Consider the following 11,925-nt stretch of genomic DNA (forward strand, 5'->3'; position numbering starts at 1 on the left):
CCTTGAAGCATTTTCTTCTTGACCTGATAATTCTGGAATTTGGCAACAACATTCCTTGAAAATTTAATTTAGAATGTCTTTCAGGAAGTGATTGGTGGGTTCTTTGATGACTATTTTGTCCTCTGAATCTAGGATCTGAGGGCAGTTTTCCTTAACGATTTCTTGCAAGATATCATCCATGCTCTTTTTTTCATCATGACCTTCCAGTATACCACTAATTCTTAGATTTCTTATACTGCATCTATTTTCCAGATCAGTTGTTTTTGCAATGAGATATTTTACATTTTCTTCTATACTTTCATTCTTTTTTTTTTCGGGACTGATTCTTGATGCCCCTTACAGTCATTAGCTCCTACTTGCTCAATTCTAATTTCTAACAAATTTTTTTCTTCAGTTAGCTGTTGTGCTTCCTTTCCATTTGTGCAATTTTTCAATGCATCCCCCTTATCTCTTTAACAAATTTTACTTTTTAAAAAGCTGTTCTTTTCAGTGAATTTTTTTTCATTTTTTTTCAATTGCATTTTTAAAATCATTGAACAATTTTTCCTCTATCTCTCTAATTTGGGTTTTAGAATCCTTCTTGAGCTCCTTCAGGAATGCACTTTGGACTTCATGTCTGTTCATATTCCCTTTTGTGGTTTAGGATGTGAGTACAGGGTCAGTGCTGTCCTCTTCTGAATTCCTATTTTGATCTTTCCTGTCCCTGTAGTAAGAGTCTATGGTCTTTGCTTTTCTGAGTTGAGTCTTGTTAATGGTAATTGCCTTTTTTCTGGCTTTTAAAGTGGATCTCTGCTTCGTGGGCACAGGGGGCTATGTCTCTCTTTCTTTATGAGTTTGGGGCCTGTTTTCTGGGTTTCTGTTTTATGGCCTCTGGTTCCTTCAGCTAGAAGCAATATAATGCTATAGCTTACTTGGTGCTGAGCTGGCTGGTATGTGAAGGGCAGATGAAGTCTTTCTGAGGTTTCTTGGGGTTAACACTGAAGCTCCTGGGATGAGGTATGGGGGAGAGTTGGTCTTACTGTGAGAAGTCTCCTCTTCACTTACGTCTTTACTAGAACACAGGCAGACTCCGAGGCTGGTTAATCCTTTCTTCTCTGTTGTCTGAACAATTCTCCTGTCTGTGCTAAGGAACACTTGGGGCCCTGGTGTTTCTGTTGCTGATTTCACCCCTCCTGGGGTTCAGGTTCTTCTGTTGGTCCACTTGCATGGTTATTCCTGGTATGCTTCTGGTTCTTCACTGTTCCAGTTCATCCACAGCAAGATGGGACTGTTACTGGTTGTCTTCTGCTGATGCCACTGTTCTATGAATTTCTATTTTGTCTCCTTCTGGGAAATCAGGGAGGTTTTCCTTTGTAATTTCTTTAAGTATGAGATCCAAGTTCTTTTTTGGCTTTTAGATAATCTGATAACTACTAAGCTATCTCTCCTGGATTTGTTTTCCAGACATTTTTTTACAGAGATATTTCACATTTTTTTCATCCTTTTGACTTTTAAATTACCTTTTCATGTCTGATGGAGTCATTAGTTTTCATTTGCTCAATTCTAATTGTTAAGGAATCATTTTTCTTTAGTCAGTTTTGATACTTTTTTATTCATTTAGCCAATTATACTTTTTAAGGAGTTCTTTATTTATTTATTTGCTCCTGTAGTCAGGCTTCCAGTGCCCTCTTTTTTTTTTAATTTTATTTTTCATTTTTGACACAGTTTATAACAGATAAAATAATTCAGACTTTTAGTCAGGTGATATTTCTTTTAAAAGCATTTACAATATGAACCACAAAAGAACTTTTTAAAAGTATTAACCAACTGAGACACATAATATTTATGTTGCTAACTTCACAAGCTATTTACCTAATTGTCTCCACAGTATTATTAAGAATTAAAGGACCCTAACTTATTGTTGTTGGTCTAAAGTCCTATGCCTAATAGCTTAATTTTAGACTTAACCTCAGATGTTCCCCAACTAATAATCTATAATTGAATAGATCTAGTATTAAGCTTGCAAAGCTTATGACTATAGGAAATTGCCACCAAGAATAGGGACATTGCAGGGATATAATATCTCCCCAACTTCAGTTCAGTTCCAGGCAGGATTAGATTGTCTACTTGCATTCAATCAGGCTTAAAGTCTGCCAGGTGTCAGTGGGGAAATTGAGTCAAGAGAAGTCTACCTCAGCCCAGGCTGAACAGCCACTCTCCCACCCTTCCCATAATATCACCTTTTGCAGTTCATACCAGCATCTCAGTGGCTTACTGGCATCATGGATTGAAGGCTGAGAATGCCTTTCTTGCTATCCATACCTGGAGTTAGACTCAGAAGAACAGTCACTTAATAGTCCCATAGCATCTAAAAATAGCAAGTTCCAATAACTAGGTTTCAAATATAATTGTAGTTTCACTTTGGCTAAGAACTATCTTTTGAGGCAAGTCTTAAGTGGCTTATATGCCTTTCTATACATGTTCTAGTTCCTGATTAAATGACAATCATAAAATCAAATTTACCATTAAAACCTTAACTTTTCCATTAACGCCAAGTTTTATCCTAGGTTACATTCTTCGAGGAAATTTAGACTAAATTTCTTTTTTCCCAAACAAAAGATGTCATTGATTTCTTGTCAGTAATTAATTCAGTCTATTGTTTTAATGTTAATTGCTTTTGCCTCACTTTGTAGCATGTCCAATTTTTCTCCCCATCACTCTGCTCTCCCCGTTTCCTAATACCTTGCATTCTGATTACTCATTCACTCAATGTATCCACCCTTCTATCACACTGCACTCTTCCCTTATACCCATCTTCTCTCTTTTCTTATAGGGCAAGATAAATTTCTATACCCCATTCCCTCTAATTCTTATTTCCCGATTATATGCCATAAAAATTCTCAGCTTTCGTTGTTAATACTTTGAATTTCAACTTCTTTCCTTCCCCCCCTCCCCAACCCCATTTAGAAGGCAAGCAATTCAATACAGACTAAATATGTGTTCTTTTGCGTAATACTTCCATAATAATCATGTTGTGTAATACTAATTATATTACCTTCTATCCTACTCTATCCTCCCTTATTTTTCCCCCACAATTGACCTTGTCCCTTCTCAAAAGTTTTTATTTCTAGTTACTCCCTTCTCCCATTTTCCCGCCCTTCTAACATTCCCCTCACCCTACTTGTTGCCTCTTCTCCTACTTTCCTGCAGTGTGATATAAATTTTCATACCAACTTTAGTGAGTATGTTATTCCCTCCTTCAGCCATATGTGGAGAGAGTAGCTTCATCTTTCCCCTCTCCCCTTCTCCCTTTTCTCCTCCATTGAACAAGATTTTTCTTATCTCTTTTATGAGTTATAGCCTGCCCCATTCCATTTCTCCCTTTCTCTTCCCGGTATTTTCCAACTTCACCCCTTAATTTTTATTTTATTTTATTTTTTCGTGTGAATATCATCTCTTCTGATTCAACACACCCTGTTCCCTCTATCTACATATGTGTATGTGTGTGTGTATGTACAATCTCTCCATCTACCCAAATACTGAGAAAAGATTCAAGAGTTGTAAATATTTTCTTTCCATGTAGTAATGTAAGCAGTTCAGCTTTAGAGAGTCTTTTATGATTTTTCTTTCTTGTTTACCTTTTCATGCTTCTCTTGATTCTTGTCGTGGGAAGTTAAATTTTCTATACAGATCTGGTCTTTTCCTCAATATGAATGATTGAAACTCCTCTATATCATTGAATTACCATTTATTTCCTTGAAGTATTATACTCAGATTTGCTGGGTAGGTGATTCTTGGTATCAATCACAGTTCCTTTGACTTCTAAAATATCCCATTCCAAGCCCTTCAATCCCTTAATGTTGAAGCTGCCAGATCCTGTGTTATCCTGATTGCATTTCCACAGTACTCAAATTGTTTCTTTCTAGCTGCTTGCAGTATTTTCTCCTTGATCTGGGAACTCTGGAATTTGGCCACAATGTTCCTAGGAGTTTCTCTCTTCGGGTTTCTTTCAGGAGGTGATCAATGAATTCTTTCAATATTCTTTTTGCCCTCTGATTCTATAACATCAGGGCAGTTTCCCTTGATAATTTCATGGAAGATAATGTATAGGCCCTTTTTTTGATCATGGCTTTCAGGTAGTCCAAGAATTTTTAAATTATTTCTCCTGGATCTATTTTCCAGGTCAGTTGTTTTTACAATGAGTTGTTTCACCTTATCTTCTATTTTTTTTTTTCAAATTTTGTTTTTTGTTTACTAACTTCTTGGTTTAATTCATAGTCATTCGTTTCCCTGGACTCAATTCTCTCTTTCAATGAATTATTTTGTTCAGTGAGCTTTTGAACCTTCTTCTCCATTTGGCGATTTCTGCTTTTTAAAACCTCCTTCTCCTCGTTTGCTTTTTGGACCTCTTTTTCCAATTGAGTTAGCCTCTTTTTAAAGCTGTTATTTTCCTCAGAATTTTTTTGGTTCCCTTTCATAAGCTGCTAACTTGTTTTTTAAGGGCTTCTATTGCTTAAGCCCATTTTAAGTTCCCTTTGGGGGTAGAGGCCTTGACTTCCTCTCACAGTATGCCTTGTTCTTCCTCCCCCGAAAGGATGAGGGGAAACACCTGTTCCCCAAGAAAGTAACCTTCTATGGTCTTATTTTTATTTTTTCCCCCTTTTGGGGGGGCATTTTCCCAGCCAGTTACTTGACTTCTGAGTTTCCTCTCCACAATTCACTTGCCTCCAGTTCCACCAAGCCAGCACTGGAGGCTGATATTCGGATGAGTTACTCCAGTCCCTCAGGGGATTTAGTTGGAGGCAGGGCCACTATTATGTACAAGATTAAGATCAGTTTCTCTGGTTTGGGCAGGGCTGCCACATAGGGCTCAGTTCCCTCAGGGGTTTAAGATGAGACCTTCAACAATAGATGGAGGCTACTGCCTGCTTTGGGAGCCCTGTCAGCTGCTGCCTCTACTGCAGCCACCTGATGAGGCCTGAGTTATGGGGATACCTTTCTCCCTTCTCAGCCAGATGAAAAGACCTTCTCACGGACCTTTGGTCCCTCTGGGTTCGGGGATCTGCACTGTTACTGGAGGTTCTATCTCTGAAGCCTGCTTGGATCTGCTCCATTCAGTGCTGGGTGGCCAAGGCTGGGCTCTCCTCTGAGTTTGGTGTGCACTACAGATCTTTCCTGTCAGTCTTTCAGGTCACGCTGGGATAGAAATCTCCTCTACTCCGTTGTTCTGTGGCTTCTGATGCTCTAGAATTTGTTGAGACTTCTTCTTTACAGGTATTTTATGGGCTGTGCAGTAAGAGCTGGCATATGTGCGTCTTTCTACTCTATCATCTTAGCTACCAGGAGTTCTTTTCTTCAGTGAATTTTTGTACATATTTTTCTATTTGATCAAACTTGCTTTATACAGATTCTGCTCGATAGATTTTTGTCCTTCTTATATTTGGCCTATTCTTTTTTTAAGATATTATTTCCTTTAATGTTTCTGTGCTTCCTTTGCTAAACTGTTGACTCTTGCATTGCTTAGACTTTTTTCCCACATTTCCTCTGTCTCTCTTATTCCAGTTAAAAAACAATTGTTTGAGTATTTTGTTGAGGATTTTTTTTGGGTCTGTGACTAATTCATATTTTTCGTCAATTCTTTGCATGTAGCTGCTTTTTTAATTTGTTGGTTTGTTTTTTAATCTTCTTCTGAGTTTGTGATTTGCTCTTCTCTTTCCACATAGCCACATTTTATGGCCATTATTTCTGCTCATTTTTCCAATTTTTTCCTTGACTTTCAGCCTTATATTAAAGTTAAACTTTGCTTCCAGGGAGGTCACTGTCCCAACTGTCAGGATTTTCATGATGCTACAATCATAGCTAGTTCTGAGTGTTTGTAAGTTTCAGTTTTTTCAAAGTGGTATGACCTAATGAAAAATGTTGTCAGTGCTTTCCTGGTCTGTGCTTTTGCTTGTCAGTGACCTCAAGTACCCTTTTAAATTCTGGAAGAATGGCCAGAGTTCTTCCTCCTGCTAGTTTTCTTCTATGCCTTGGGAATGCAACTCTAAAAGAGATGTAAGCTATGCAGCTGAGCAAAAGATCTCTTGTGATTTTCTTCTGATTAGTGTTTTGATTTCCTTAATATCTGTGGGTTAAGAGCTCCACGGTGGCTGATCAAATGGCTGTCGTTGGCTTGCACTGAATGTGTCCCCTGGCTGGCTGCCTTATGTAGACATCTGAGGTCTGGCTGCTGTTTGTGTTGGAATATAGGGTCTTGATGCTAGATCACACAGGATCATGGATCCTTGTTCCAGGTTTTCCAGACCTGTATTGTGCAGTACTATGCCCATCTCTTACTTTAGTAAGATAGACTTTTCTTGGTAAACGTTGAAATTGTCTTTGTTTGGAAGTTGGGTTTCTTGGGGGGTTTTTTTGTTTGTTTTTTTTGTTTGTTTTTTGGCCATTTGGTAGTTCTGCTTCCCCAGAATTCATTTTGAGGCATTATTTTTAAGGTTGTGTGGATGAAATTTGAGAGAATTCAGATAACTTCTTGTCTCTACTCCATTATATTAATTCTGCCTCATGAAAAATAATAACGTTTCATTCCTTAATGCCCAGTCAGATTACTTCCCTAGGTATTTTTCTCTTAGTAGTATTGGCAACATTTCTACTACAGTATTAAATAATATTAGTGATAGTGAGGATCCTTGATTCACGATTAAATTCTATTGGCACAGTCTCTATGATATCCTCATTATACATAATATATATATATATATGTACTATAATTATATTTAATACTCATTAATGTTTTTGGTAAATGCTTCTTATTTTAAATAAAAATCCATTCATATCTATATTTTCAAGAGTTTTTAAATTAGGAATGAGTGTTGTGCTTCATCAAAAAGACTTTTCTGCAATTTTTTAATATAGCCATCTGAGTTGTATTTTTTTTTAGTGATATGAACGTTAGTGTTAATAATTTTCCATATATGGAAACAACCTTACATTCCTGCTATAAATCCCCATCATAATTTATAATCTTTTTGATAAATTGCTGTAGTCTCCTTGGCAAGTATTTTATTTAGGATTTTTGTATTTGAATATTCATTACTGAACTTGGTCTATTACTGTCTCTGTTTTGGATCTTCCTTGTTTAGAATAAAACCATATATATGATATCAATATAATTGGTTCCACTCTTTCTTATTTTTTTCCAAAACTTTCACATAGTATTGGGATAAATTATTCCTTAAATATTTGATAGAATTAACTTTTAAATACATCTGGTCCTGAGGACTTTTACTTAAGGAAATTATTTATGGCCTCTGATTTTTTTTTCCAAAAAAGATATATATATATATATATATATATATATATATATATATATATATATATATATATATATATATATATATATATATATATATATATATGTATATATATATATATGTATATGTATATGTATATGTATATGTATATGTATATGTATATGTGTATGTGTATGTGTATGTATATATATTCTATTTCCTTTTTTGTTAACCTATGCAGTTTATATTTTTGTAAATATTCATCCATTTCACTTTATTGATATGTAATTGAGCATAGTAACTTAATCATCGCTTAAATTATATCCTCATGTGTAATGTATTCTTCCTTTTTTTTGATACTAGTAACTTCATTTTTCCCCTTTTTTAGCATATTAACCAACGATTTAATTGTTTTACTATCCCTTTTTCATAAATTGAACTTTTAATTTTATTCATTTATTCAAGGATTTACTTACATAGAATTTTACTAATTTCACCTATAATGTTCAGAATTTTCACTTTGTTATTTAATTGTGGATTTTACCTTTCTTTTTTAGTTTGATTTTTAGTGGCATACCTACTTAATTGATCTGCTTTTCATTTTATTGATGTAAAAACATAATAATACAAAATTTTTTTCCATTTGACACTTTTCTGCTTCTCATGAGTTTTGATATGTTTTCTCACTATTGTCATTCTCTTTAATAAAATAATTGTTTCTGTGAGTTTTTCTTTTACCCACTCATTCTTTATTTCTCTTTTTGGTTATACATGTGCAATCTTGTTAAAAACATTTCCACATTATTCATGTTGTGAAAGAAGAAAGAGAAGAAAAGGAGGAAATAATGGAAAAAATGTGAAAATTATATATTTCAATTTGTCTTCAGACTCTATTGTTCTTTCTCTCGATGTGGATAGCATTTTTTATTATGAACCTTTTGGAATTCTCTTGGATCATTTTAGTGCCAATAAGAACTAAATCAAATATAGCTGACTATTGAATAAAGTTTCTATTATGTACTAATGTATGCAGTGCTCCCCTGGTTGTTCTCACTTTGCTCAACATTATTTCATGTAAGTCTTTCTATGTTTTTGTTGTTTTTGTTTGTTTTGAAATCCACCTACTCATCATTTCTTATAGCACAGTAATATTCCATCACATTCTTATGACAAAACTTGTTCAGACACAACTTGTTCCATCATTCCCTAGGTTGGATGTTCCCTTAGTTTCCAATTCTTTGCCACCACAAAAACAACTGCTATGAATTTTTTGTATATATAGGTTTTATTCCCTTCTTTATGATCTCTTTGGGTTAGAGAACTTAGTGTGATATCACTGCATCAAAGGGAATGCACAGTTTAATGTTCCTTGAGGTATACTTTCAAATTCGCTCTCCAGAATTGCTAGGGTTGGAAGTTCAATTCCGTGTGGACAGTCTCGGGCGGGTAAAAGTGGGACTTCTAAATCTTAGAGTCTTACAAGGCCCTCCATGAACAGCGGGGATTCGAGAAAGTCAGACTGAGCTAGCTTGGCTAGCTCAGGTATTTCCGCCTCTCCCCGGGAGATACGTGATGGGTGGAGCCTCCCTGCTCTTGAGGCTGTCCTGGATTGGACACACCTGTTGTCTCCTAACAGGCTCGATATTGATATGTAAACTACGGGCAAAGGGCTTAAGTGGGTTCAGGAAAGCCGGAAAAAGCCTCTTGGGCGAAGGACCACGTGTGAGCTTACTAGGCTCCTCACTTTCCTCTCTCTTTCTCCCCCCTCCCCCTCTCTCCCCACTTACACTTCTACTTCCAATCCCTTATTGTAAGATCTTTGCCTCCTTGGGAGATTTTCTCTTTCCCTCCTAAGGAAGATTTCCCCTGCACTTGTAACTAAACCCTGTAATAAAGCTCAACCCTTGTTTGACTCTGGAACGTCCTTTCTCTCATATGAGCATCCGGTTTTGGCCAACCGAAGACCTCGGGAGGTGAGGTAAGAAGACTCGGGTAGCCCACAGGCCTCTAGGCTTGGCACATAATGTTTGGATAAATTGACAGCTTCACCACTGTTCATTAATGTCACTATATTACCACATCTTCTTCAATATTTATCATTTTCCTCTTCAGTCATAATTGCCCCAGTGATAGGTGTGAGGTGGTACCCCAGAGATGTTTTAATTTATATTTTTCCAATGAATTATGGTTTAAAGCACGTTTCTGATCCATTCTTAAAGTTTAGGATATTTAGTTTTTAATCTCTTTCTATGTTATTTTTTGTAAAATGAAATTTAATTGCATTATGTTCTGGAAAATGATGCATTTAATATTTCTACTTTTCTGTATTTGAGTACAAGGTTTTCATGCCCTAATATGTGATCAGTTTTTCCTAAAGTGTCATGTGCTGCTGAGAAAAAATGAAAGGTATTTTCCTTCACATTGCTATTCAGTTCTTTCCCGATGTCTATTATATCTATCTTATCTAAAATTCTAATCATTTCCTCGATTTCTTTCTTTTTCATTTTTGGTCAGATCTATCTAGTTCAAAGGGAGAATTTAAAGTTTTTCACTATAATAGCTTTGCTGTCTAATTATACCCAAAATTCACTGAATATTCCCCTTGAAAATCTGGATGTTCTAGCATTTGGGACATAGATGATTAGTAATGATATTACTTTATTATTTACTGTACCTTTTTAAAATAACATACTAGCCCTGTTAATCTCTTTTAACTAAATCTATTTTAGTTTGAACTTTGTCTAAAATCATGATTGCTAGCCCTGATAATCTTTACATCAGGGGAAACATCATAAACTCTACCCCAGCCCCATATTTTTACTATACGTATGCCTCTTACTTTTAAGTGTGTTTATTATAAACATATTTTCAGGTTCTGGTTTTTGATCATTTTAGGAGTGACTCCTTCCCATTCACAAAATTATCATTGCTAGTTATGTAATTACCTCTGTCCTATTCTACTTTTCTCAACTTTCTCTCTCTCTCTCTCTCTCTCTCTCTCTCTCTCTCTCTCTCTCTCTCTCTCTCTCTCTTTCTCTCTCTCTCTCTCTCTCTCTCTCTCTCTCCTCCCCTTAATCTACATAGCTCTCTAAGAGTGCCTCCCTCTCATCCTATCCTGTTGTTCTCTTATTTCAATTTAAGTTAATATGATTTTCATATCCAACTAGATAATGTTATTCCCTCTTTAATCCAATTCTAATAAGAATAGATTTCTGGCTTTACCCATATTCCACTCTGTATCCCCTTCCATTGTAAAGTTTGTCTACTCAAATCTAAATACTCAATCTGTATATACTTTTTCTCACTATACTAATAGTGATAACATCTTAAAAGTTACAAATATTATCTTCCCATGTAACAGAATAAATAGCTTAAATGCTTTATGATTAATATGTGATAGTTGCTTTTTCATGTTTCTCCTGACCTTTGTATTTGAAAGTCAAATTTTCTATTCAGTTCTGCCTTCTTCCTCAAGAATATCTAAAAATCACCATACTAGTTTGGAAGAAATGAAAGCTTGCAGATGCCCAAAATTAACTCTAAATGCATCTGTGCCAAAAAAAAAAAAAAATTAAAAGCACAATCTGAGCTTGAGACAGTGATCTCTCCATCCTAAGAGCAGAGCTCAACTTATTATAAAATGAAAAGCAACCAAAAGGCTGGAAAAATGAACAAACCACAAAAGGAGACCTTCATCAAGGAAAGTTACTATGGTAATAGGGAAGATCAAAATATCAACTTAGAAGAAGGCAACAAAGTCAAATTTGCTAAGCACAAAGCCTCAAAAAAAAATGTGAACTGGTCTCAGGTCAAAAGAAAATTTGTGGTCAGGTCAAAATTAAAATATGAGAGGTAATGGAAAAATTGTGAAAATAAATGAGAGCAATCCCAGAAAATCATGAAAAAGCCAACAGCTTGGTAAAGGAGGCACCAAAATACTGGAGAAAATATGAAATACAAAATTACAAAAAAATCAACAACCTTCTTGGAAAATAGTTCCCAATGGCACAATTCATGAATTATTGAACTACCTGAAAGCCATGATCAAAAAGAAATCAATTTTCAAGAAATTATCAAAGACAACTGCCCCAATATTTTAGATATTGAAAGAATCCACCAATCATCTCTTTATAAAAATGTCAAAATGATAATTCTCAGGAATATTATTGCTAAATTTCAGAGCCTTCAGGTCAAGGAGAAAATATTGAAAGCAGCCAGAAAGAAAAAATTAAAATGTTATGGAATCACAATTAGGATGATATAAGATTTAGCATCTTATTCCTTGAAAATAAGAGGATTTGGAATCTGATATATCAAAAAGTCAAAGCAAACAAACAAATAAAGAAGTATATACTTACATTCAACAATTATTTACATAGAAAAATGAAACATAATCCTTCAGGGGGAGAATTGACATTCCATGAAACAGACTTTTAAGTATTCCTACTGGAAAAATCTGAGCCGAATTGAAAATTTGACTTTCAGATATAAGATTCAAAGAAGCATAAAAACAGGAAAGACACATCATAAGCAATTCAATAATGTTAAACAGTTTGCATCCTTCGTGATAAGATGATACTTTTAACTAAGGTCTTTTTCATTATTGGTGCAGTTAGAAGGAGTGGGGCAAAAGTCACCTAAGCTGTTCCCACCCACA

Source organism: Notamacropus eugenii, chromosome 4 (assembly GCF_028372415.1).
Source record: "Notamacropus eugenii isolate mMacEug1 chromosome 4, mMacEug1.pri_v2, whole genome shotgun sequence".
In the NCBI taxonomy this organism is placed as follows: Eukaryota; Metazoa; Chordata; class Mammalia; order Diprotodontia; family Macropodidae; genus Notamacropus; species Notamacropus eugenii.